The sequence below is a fragment of the Fukomys damarensis genome, unplaced genomic scaffold (genome assembly GCF_012274545.1).
Source record: "Fukomys damarensis isolate Sample0158 unplaced genomic scaffold, DMR_v1.0_HiC HiC_scaffold_27, whole genome shotgun sequence".
Classification (NCBI taxonomy): Eukaryota; Metazoa; Chordata; class Mammalia; order Rodentia; family Bathyergidae; genus Fukomys; species Fukomys damarensis.
In genome coordinates, this window is record NW_022900939.1 from 23261848 (window position 1) to 23271623 (window position 9776).

The following is a 9776-nucleotide window of genomic DNA, read 5'->3' on the forward strand; positions in this document are numbered from 1 at the left end:
CATCTCTAGAAGGGGTTAAACATTGGTGGTGACGTCCTGTTCTCTCCTTCTTGGAGCGAGAAGAGACAGAGAAAGTTAAAAAAAAAAAAATCAGGCAAGTTGTGGGTGGAATTTTCCAAAGCTCATAAACAGACCAGTTCAAGTTGCTAAGGGAGGTCACCATGGAAATGGTCACGTGTGCCTGCCTTCTGGTAATTCAACCTGGCTCCAAACGATGACAGGAGCTCTAAGCCTCTTCGTTGGCTGGCTGTCACTTCCTCTCGCCACTGAGTTCTGCTAGGAGATTGGCTTCCAGCAGTTGCTGGGCTGGAGTTACGACTTCACTCTTCCCCACCCTACTGGAGCCTGCGGAAAGCTGTTGTTTTTAGCCAAGAGGAGGCAGCAGAAGGTGTTGCCATAGTAACCGCTTTCTCCACCGACCTCCTTGGAAGTTGGTAGCTGACTTCTCTGTAGCTAGTACTTTTCCACAGGCAGCTGAGTGTGTTGGCGTTTTGTGTTTTGCAGAGGTCTAACCTGAATGTGAACCTTCCTTTTCCACAGCAGTCAAGCAACTGAAGAGCCTGGACGCTTAATTTTAGTTACCCACCCACTCGTGGGGGATTTGGTGTCTTTCTGCCAGATCAGACAATCCACCAGAATTCACTGTCATCCAGGAGGGAGGCTCTGTTGGACCAAGTTTGCAACTTTGTAAACTATAAAGCTCTATGTACTTGGTACTTGTCTTTACTTGATCAGTATTAGCCCAAGGGGGATTGGCCCTATAAATCCGAGGGTGGGGACAGCTGAATCAGTCCACAAAACCCAGAACCCCAGGACCACCAGGAAGCTCCTTTGAGTCCATTTTCTGCCCTGCTACTCAGTGCGTCTGGCACCATTAGGAGTTCCTGTAGCCCCCAGGGACTCACTTTCTCCTGCTCAAAAGGATCTTTCTAGATTTCCCAGGAGTTTATCCCAGTGCTGACATTTCATGATCCTAAATTAGCAGATTTAATCCCTACCCCTTACCAGGGTTTGAACCAGGGCCTTGTACATGTTTTTTTGTTTTGTTTTTGAGACAGGGTCTCACTATGTAGTTGCGACTGACCTGGAACTCACTATGTAGCCCAGGCTGGTCTCAAACTCACAGCGATCCTCCTGCCTCAGCCTTCCAAGTGTTAGGATTACAGGCATGCTCCACCATGCCCAGCTGGCCTTGTATATGTTTGACAAACATTCAGTGGTCTCAATCACAGCGATCCTCCTGCCTCAGCCTTCCAAGTGTTAGGATTACAGGCATGCTCCACCATGCCCAGCTGGCCTTGTATATGTTTGACAAACATTCTAGCACTGAGCTGCATCCCTAGTACTTTTCATAAATTTTATTTTGAGTTATATTTTGCTACGTAGTCCAGGCTAGCCTTGATCTTGTGACCCTTTTTCTGGGGGTGGGGGTTTGAGACATGGTCTCACTATGCAGTTCAGGCTGGCCTTAAACTTACTATGTGTCCAGGCTGGCCTTGAATTCATGGTAAGCCTCCTGTCTCAGCCTCTCGAGAGCTGGGACTACAGGTGCATACCACCATGCCCAACTTTTTTTTTCTTTCTTCAGGGCTGGAGTTGGAACTCAGTGTATCAGGCATGCCAGGCAAGTACTCTACCACTGAATTACACCCCAGCCCATGATCCTATGTTAAATTCCGCCTGCTTTTCATAATAAATCCATGGAATTCAACATTCCTATAGGAGGCAAAGTTACAGACCAGCACCATATACTCAATGTTTCCCATGAAGCAAGCTATAAGCATGCATTAGCTCAATCTGTACAGCAAGCTTAGAAGAAGCTACCTTTGCAGCCCTACTCATTTTACAGATGAAAAACAAGGGCTCAGAGAAGTAAATTTTCCCAAGTTTGCAAAGCCAGTGAGTGGCAAGATCAAGATACATTCTCTTTTTGTTGTTGTTGTTGTTGAGACAGGGTCTCACTACGTAGTTGAGACTGCCCTGGAACTCACTAAGTAGCCCAGGCTGGTCTCGAACACAGCAATCCTCCTGCCTCAGCCTCCCAAGTTCTGGGATTACAGGCGTGTGCCACCACGCCTGGCTAAAATACATTCTTTGTTTTTCCCCCTAATTGAAACTGGCTGTCCCTATGTTCCCAGGCTGGCCTTGAATTTGCAATCCTCCTGGCTCAGTCTCCAGAGGCTGGGGTTTCAGGCATGTGACACCACACTCGGCTATATCCAATTTTTAAAAATGTTTTATTATTGGGCTGGGGATTTAGCTCAGTGGTGCAGCCACCTACCTCACAAGCACAAGGACCTGAATTCAATCCCTGGTACCCCCCAAAAACATTTTTTATGAGGACTGGGGAGTATAACTCAGTGGTACAGCACTTGCCTAGGATGCATAAGGCCCCCTGGATTCCATCCTCAGCACCACACACAAAAAGTTTAAGTATGGAAAATTCCAAACGTATAAAAAAGTAATAAATATAGTCTTATGAATTCCCATGTCACTCACTACACAGCTTTACTACTTTACTACCTTTACTACTCTCTGACCACTTTGGCTTCCTGTAAACTTCTAGTTCCAGCTTTCTGTGATAGCTCGTGCTGTGTTTCCCAGACACAGTGTGTACTTTCATTTTTGCTCTTACTCTTTCTTCTTTTTTCTTTTTCTTTTTTGGTACCGGGGATCAAACTCAGGACCTTGAGCTTGCAAGGCAGGCAGTGGAACCACTGAGCTAAATTCCGGACCCCTGACTCTTTTTTCTATTTACTCTCCCCAAGCTTTCTCTGCAAAGCCAGTTTCTCTACCACTCTTTACTTTTACTTTTTTGAATAAACTTTTCCATTGCTAGAAAAATATAAAGAATAAAACTTTCATTCTCTGAAGGGGATTGGAATATGCCACCCCATAATATGCCATGTTGTTATAGGATTATTTTAAAACTGAAAGTAGTTTGTTTGTTTGTTTGGGTAGGTTATTGCTATGTACTTCAAGCTGGTATTGACTACACTACATAGCCCATACTGGCCTCAAACCCCAAGGTGACTCTCCTCCCAAGTGCTGAGATTATAAGTGTGCACCACCACAGAAGGTATTTGAGGTTCAGAAAGGAGCCCTTCTAGAGCTCTCATCTGGCCAAAAGCAAAATTTCCTGAGAAATAAGGAATACCATAAATCCCTTTTGCGAGGGAACATTAATTTGTTTTGCTTTTGGAGGAAGGGTCCTGAGGATTGAAGCCAGGATATTACATATGCTAAATTCACTCTCTATCATCGAACCACACCCCAGCTCTCTGGCAGAATTTTTTTGGCCATTGAACAAACACATAAAGCGCATCATTAAGAGATCTGGGGTTAGTAGCAGGCCATGATGGCCTATGACTGTAATCTTAACACTTGGGAGACTGAAACAAGAGGATCATTGTGACTGTGAGTTCAAGGCTATCCTGAACTACATGGTGAGACTCTGCCTCAAAAACAAAATAAATAAAATTAATCTTCAAATATATACTGCAGCTGTGACTTTGTTTATTTTTATTTGTTTATTTATTTTGAGACGAGATCTCACTATGTAGTTTAAACTGGCCTTGAACTTACTACATAGCCCATGCTAGCCTCAAACTCTTGGCGATCCTCCTGCTCCAGCCTACCAAGTACTGGGATTACAGGTGTGAGCCATCACTCCCAGCTATCTGTTTTTTAGAGAGGCTCTATGTATTCCAGACTAGCCTTGAACTTGTGATCCTCTTGTCCAGCCTCCATACATACCACCACCCCTAGACTTTGTCTTAAGTTTTTTTAGAGTTGATTATTTCCATAAAGCTATAAACACACACTCACACATGACCTGACCCATGAAAGAAAGGATTGAACACCATGCATAGAAAGGCAAGCACCATTGAACTACATTCCCAGATTTTTTTTTTTTTTTTTTTTTTTTTTTTTTTATTTTTTTTTTTTTTTTTTTTTTTTGTACCAGAGATTGAACTCGGGTCCTTGCGCTTGCAAGGCAGGGGACAGAACCACTGAGCTAAATCTCTGGCCCTGTCAGACCTTTTTAAAAACAAGTCCTGGCTATTTGGACACAGGGCCTGGGCTAAGTGCTAAATTTCCTCAGACTGGTCTCTAACTTGTGATCCTCTGGCCTGAACCTTACAAGTATGTACCTCTCCACTGGGATGTGTCCTAAATTCTTTTTTTTCTTTTCTTTTTTTTTTTAGTCCGTGTCTCTCTATGTAGTTCAGGGTGGCTTTGAACTCCCTATGTAGCCCAGGCTGGCCTCAAACTCATGGCAATCCTCCTGCCTCTGCCTCTGCCTCTGGAGTGGCTGAGATTACAGGGGTGTGCCACTACACCCACCCTCCTAAGACTCTTGCTGAAGATTCTGAGTTGTTTGTACTTGGAATTTTCCACATTCTGGATTTTGCCTTTCATATCCCTGCAATATAGTTTGTTCCCTTTGGACTTCCTGTAAATACATGATTAAATCTGAAGCCTTGATCCAATTCCATCCCTTACTTGAAACACACACACACACACACACACACACACACACACACACACACACACAAAAGAATATTTTATAAACCCAGCATGGTGGTGCCTGTCTATCATCCCAGCACTGGAGGGTGAGAATGGAGAGTTTGAGGTCAGCCTGGGCCACACAGTGAGATCCTGCCTCCAACACCTCCCTCCCTTTAAAAAGTATATTTTGTAGACAGTATTGATACAGGTTAAAATTACTAGGCTGGCAAGGCCAGCCTGAACTACATAGCAAGACCCTGTCTCAGAGAATCCCCCCAAACAAAAAAGTGGGCTGGGGGTGTGTTCCAGGGATAGAGTACTTGCTGGTGTGTGTGTAGTGGGGAGAAAGATCCCATCCTTAAACACTGAAAAACAAAAACAAAACCTTGCCATGTAAACCGAAAAGATAGGGACACACCCTCTGACTGCATTCAGTCATCCGGTCCTCTTCGGCTCCAGGCCTCCTCCCTGGGACTCGCTGGAGTCCCAGAAAGCACCCTCCCTGCCCTCAGAGCTGTCCTGATGAGCTGAGTCACCCACCGCCCTGCTTCCTGCTGACACTGCTCAGCTCTGGAGCCGGCATTTATTTAGGAAAAGCTGCTGTTAGCTATGCACAGCCACCTCAACCTTCCATGATCGGTGTGAGAAATTTTTTATATTGAACAGCCAGCAAAAAGCATCCTTTAGGGCTAGGGATTTAGCTCAGCGGTTCGGTGGCCTGCGTTGCAAGCTCAAGGACCGGAGTTCAATCCCTGGTACCAAAAATAAAAGCATCCTTTAGGGGCTGGGGATTTAGTTCAGTGGTTCCTCGGCCTGCTTCGCAAGCACAAGGACCCAAGTTTGATCCCCAGTACAAAAAAAAAAGAAAGAAAGAAAGAAAAGAAAAAAACCTCCTTTGTCCCAGGAACTGGGATGCTTTCCTTCAGAGACTAGAAGAATCATGCAGTTGGTTCTGTTTGCTTTGTCTTTGGCTCTCTCTAGGCTCAAAACACTGAGGCACAATTTTGGACCTGGCCTGTTTTCTCTCCTCTTTTAAGCCTGCCTGAATTTTCTCCACCTGTCTACTGCTGTGTCACCTTAAACTGACAAAATGACTTCACTCCTTTGTGCAAAAGAAAGACATAAAGAGGGGAAGGGTGTGGTGCTACACTTCTGTAATTTCACTGATATAGGGAAAATAAATGTAACTTCCAACCTGCTAGATGTTAGATACACTGAGGTCATGTTTCCCAAAATCAAAGAATTAATTCTAAGGAATGAGTGTGTGTGTGTGTGTGTGTGTGTGTGTGTGTGTGTGTGTGTGTGTGTGTGTGTGTTGTGTGTGCTGTGCAGGCTCCAGGCAAGCGCCATGTCCCCAGGACTCAGGCACCTCAGCCTCACCCAATCCAGCCTGGAGCGACTGGCCACGCCCCATTCTCACTGAGCGCAGGAGAGGTCCTGGCTCTAGCTCCCTTCTCCGTGCTGTGACCCATAACTCTGGAAGCTCAGGTTTTTGGGAATCATTGGGAGCGCAGAGAAGCTTCTGAGGAGGGGTGAAATCCTTCTCTACCACGTAAAAAAATATCCAAAATTTGAGAATAAAACAAAAAGATTATTGCCAGTCCCCAAGAGTGCCAAAGTGAGATCCTTGGGCCCTAGGGAAGGCAGAAGGGGCCCAGCTCTGTGTAAGTGGGCTGGTGGGATGTGAACAGCGTCTGTCAGGTAGAGAAGATGTCCGAGGGCCGTGAGCACACTCCAGTAACTGCTTGTGCATATAACTCAGCAATCTTTGTTTTTGTTTTGTCCTGAGACAGGCTTCCCTATGTAGTCCAGGCTGGCCTCGAACTCTTGGTGATCTTCTGGTCTCAGCCTCCCAAGTACTAGGATTACTAGATGTGCACCACCAGGCCCAGCCTATTACACATTTTTGGTTTCTCACATCAAGGAAACAATGTGATATTTAAACATGTATGTCCAATTTATTTCACTTCAGAGTATGGTTTCAAGATGCATCCATTTAGCCAGAAATATCTCAAGCTTATGCTTCTTTATGTCAGAGTAGTACTCCATTGTATAAAAAAACAAATCTTCTTTATCCATTCATTTGTTGATGGGCATTTGAGCTTTTCCAAGATTGAGCTATTAGAAACTGTGCTGCTATAAACATGAGTGTGCATATATCACCATGTTATGAAGCTTTTAATTCTTTTGGGAAGATTCCAAGAAGGGGAATAGCTGGGTATCCTCTTATTTATTTAGAAATACCTGGGAACACAGATGCCTTCCTGTAAAGTTCAAATGATGAAACTCTCCTGCCTTGTAAGCACAAGGTGCTGAGTTTGATCCCCAGTACCAAAAAAACAAAACAAAAATCAAATAAACAAAAAATCAAATGATAAAACTCCCTCCAACTAATCACCTTTCATCTTCAATCTGACTGCTGTTAACCTGATACGACAGACAGATATGTAACATGTACACACAAACACACACACACACATGTATATTAAGTAACAGAGCCAGCTATGGTGGCACACACCTATAATCCATTACTCTGGAAGTCTGAGGCAGGAGGATCTCAAGTTTACAGCCAGCCTGGGCAGCTTAGTAACTCAGAGGACTCTGTCTCAAAATGAAAAAAAATTTCAAAAGGTTTGGAGATGTAGCTCAGTGTGACAACCCTGGGTTCAATCCCCTTCACCACCAAAACAAAGTGCTTGGGTATGTATGTGTATTTGCATGCCACATACATATAACATGCACATTTTTACACACATACATAATCCAGTCAAACGTAAGTATATACAAAATGAAACATATTATCATTTTAGTCACTACAGGATTTTTCTTTTATAAAAGATACTGGAGGTGATTGTTTTATAGCCTGCTTTTTTTTCTTTTTTTTCTGTTCAAAAAGGGTTGGAGAGCTGGGCATGATGGTTCATGTCTAAAATCCCAGCACTTGGGAGGCTGAGGCAGGAGGATCACTGTGAGTGCTAGGCTAGCCTGGGCTACATAGTGAGACCTTGTCTCAAAAAAAAAAAAAAACAATAAATAAATAAATAAAATAAAATGGAATATTATTTTAAATAGTCTTATATTTGTAACCCTGTAACACTGGTAAATTTTTATGAACAGTCACACACACACACACACACACACACACACACACACACACTCCCCAAGAAAGAGCACTGTGTTTTTCCAGCCCTTCTCTCCTTTCTCAAGCCTGTTGCTGGGAGCTGCTTGGGCTGAGCTGCTTCTCTGCAGAGAGGTAAGCACGTCTATAAATAGCTGCAATGCGTCAGGGCACTGCCATCAGGGAGGTAGTCACGAGCTGAGCTGAGGTGGCTTGTGACAGTAGGGGGACTTTAATGAGGTCCGGAAGGGAAGATGAGCTGGTGGAGGAGTTGGATAAGTCATCCTAACAGGGAACCCGGCTGGAGAGGTGGGGTCATCTTTCTAAATGACAGAGGATGAGACTGAGAACCAGAGAGAGGCCCCCAAGGCTGGTGCCCTGGCCTGAGCCTTATGGAGAGCCAGGCTAGCTAGGCATGGTTCAGGCCGTGGACCTTTTGTGCTACCCTGAGGGGAGACTGGAGCCCTGTGAAATCTTCTCAGCCACCCAGGACTGGCAGCATGGCCGTGCAGGAGTCACCGGGACAGGTGACGTGGTATCCCCGTCCCTGCCAGGCCAGGAGTCTGGAGTTCTGCTGGCACCACCGGGCACCTGTGAGAGCCAGTGGCATCCTTGTCCTTCACCCATCTCCTAAATTGGCAAATAGATATCTAGGAGGTGGGATAAATGGGGCATGGTGGCACACACCTGTAATCCCAGCTCTCTGGAGGCAGAGGCAGGAGGATCAGGGGTTCAAATCCAGCCTAGACAAAAACAAAACAAAACAAGAAGCCAGGACACCGGAGTCTCAGGTCCTGCCCCGCTCTGGCTCTAGGGGCTCCTTTAGGGAGTGCGCACTGCCCTCTAAGGAGCGGGTGTGGTGGTGCAGTGGGGCGGGGCGGAGTGGGATCACGCCAGCGCCAGGCCAGGGCTGGAACCCTGGGCCCCTCCAGAGCCAGATCAGCACCCTCGGCCTGGTGTAGGATGGGACAGGTGCAGGACAGCCAGGCCTGCTTCAGGATCCCTCAGGGAGGAGATAAAAAAAGCAGGTCTAGAATTCACATTTCCTGCCTCTCACAGTAGAGCCAGGTCTATTATTTTTTTCTTTTATCCACAGGACATTTATTAAATGCATACATTAGGTGAATTTTAATCAGGGGTAAAATGGTCAGTTTTTTTCCTGTTCTTTCTCATTAATTAATTAATTAATTAATTATTTTTGTTTTTTTGAGACAGGGTCTCACTATGTAGTTGAGACTGACCTGGAACTCACTACGTAGCCCAGGCTGGACTGGAACTTGCAGGGATCCTCCTGCCTCAGCCTCTTGAGTGCTGGAATTACAAGTCTGTGCCACTATGCCCAGCAGCAGTGTCTTCTTTACAAAGCAGACATGGTCATTTCGCTGCTTTTCATGGCTCCCCACTGTCTTCAGGACAAGGATGTAAGGCCTGCTTGCATCTCAGCTTCACAGCCTATCACTTCCTCATCCAGCAAAAGCCCAGCCAGCCCAAGCCGCTCATCCGTTCTACACCATCTCCCATCCCACCTCAGTGGCAGAAGGTTCCCTTTACCTCTCAATTCCCTCCCCGTCTCAGGAGCACCTTCTCATCCTTCAGGGCTGGGCTCCATCTTTTGGCTCTGTGAAGCCCTCCTTAAGGATCTAGGCGCTCAGACCCCCTCTAGGCCTTTGCCCCATCATTTTGTAACATTGTGCCAAGATCATCTATGCCTGCTCAACTCTGTGTTGTTGGGTAAGCCCACAGCAGGCTCACTTAATGCACAGAGGGCCACCTTGACACCTTCAAATACCTTCTTTTGTTTGCCTGTCTGCTTTTTTTTTTCTTTTTCTTTATTTTGTATTTTTTTGGTACCAGGGATCGAAATCAGGACCTTGTGCTTGTGAGGCAGGCAGCAGAACCACTGAGCGAAATCCCCAGCCCTGTCTGCTTTTTTGATACAAAGTCTCGCTATGTATTAGCCTTGAACTAGCTATGTTGCCCAAGCTGGTCTCAAATTCCTGGCCATCCTCCTGCCTCAGCCTCTTGAGGATGACAGGCATGCACAACACCATACTGGGATTCTAAATATCTTTTGTGTCCTTTAACACCTTCTCATCCCAGATCTCTGTATTTTATTTTATTTATTTATTTATTTATTTATTTATTT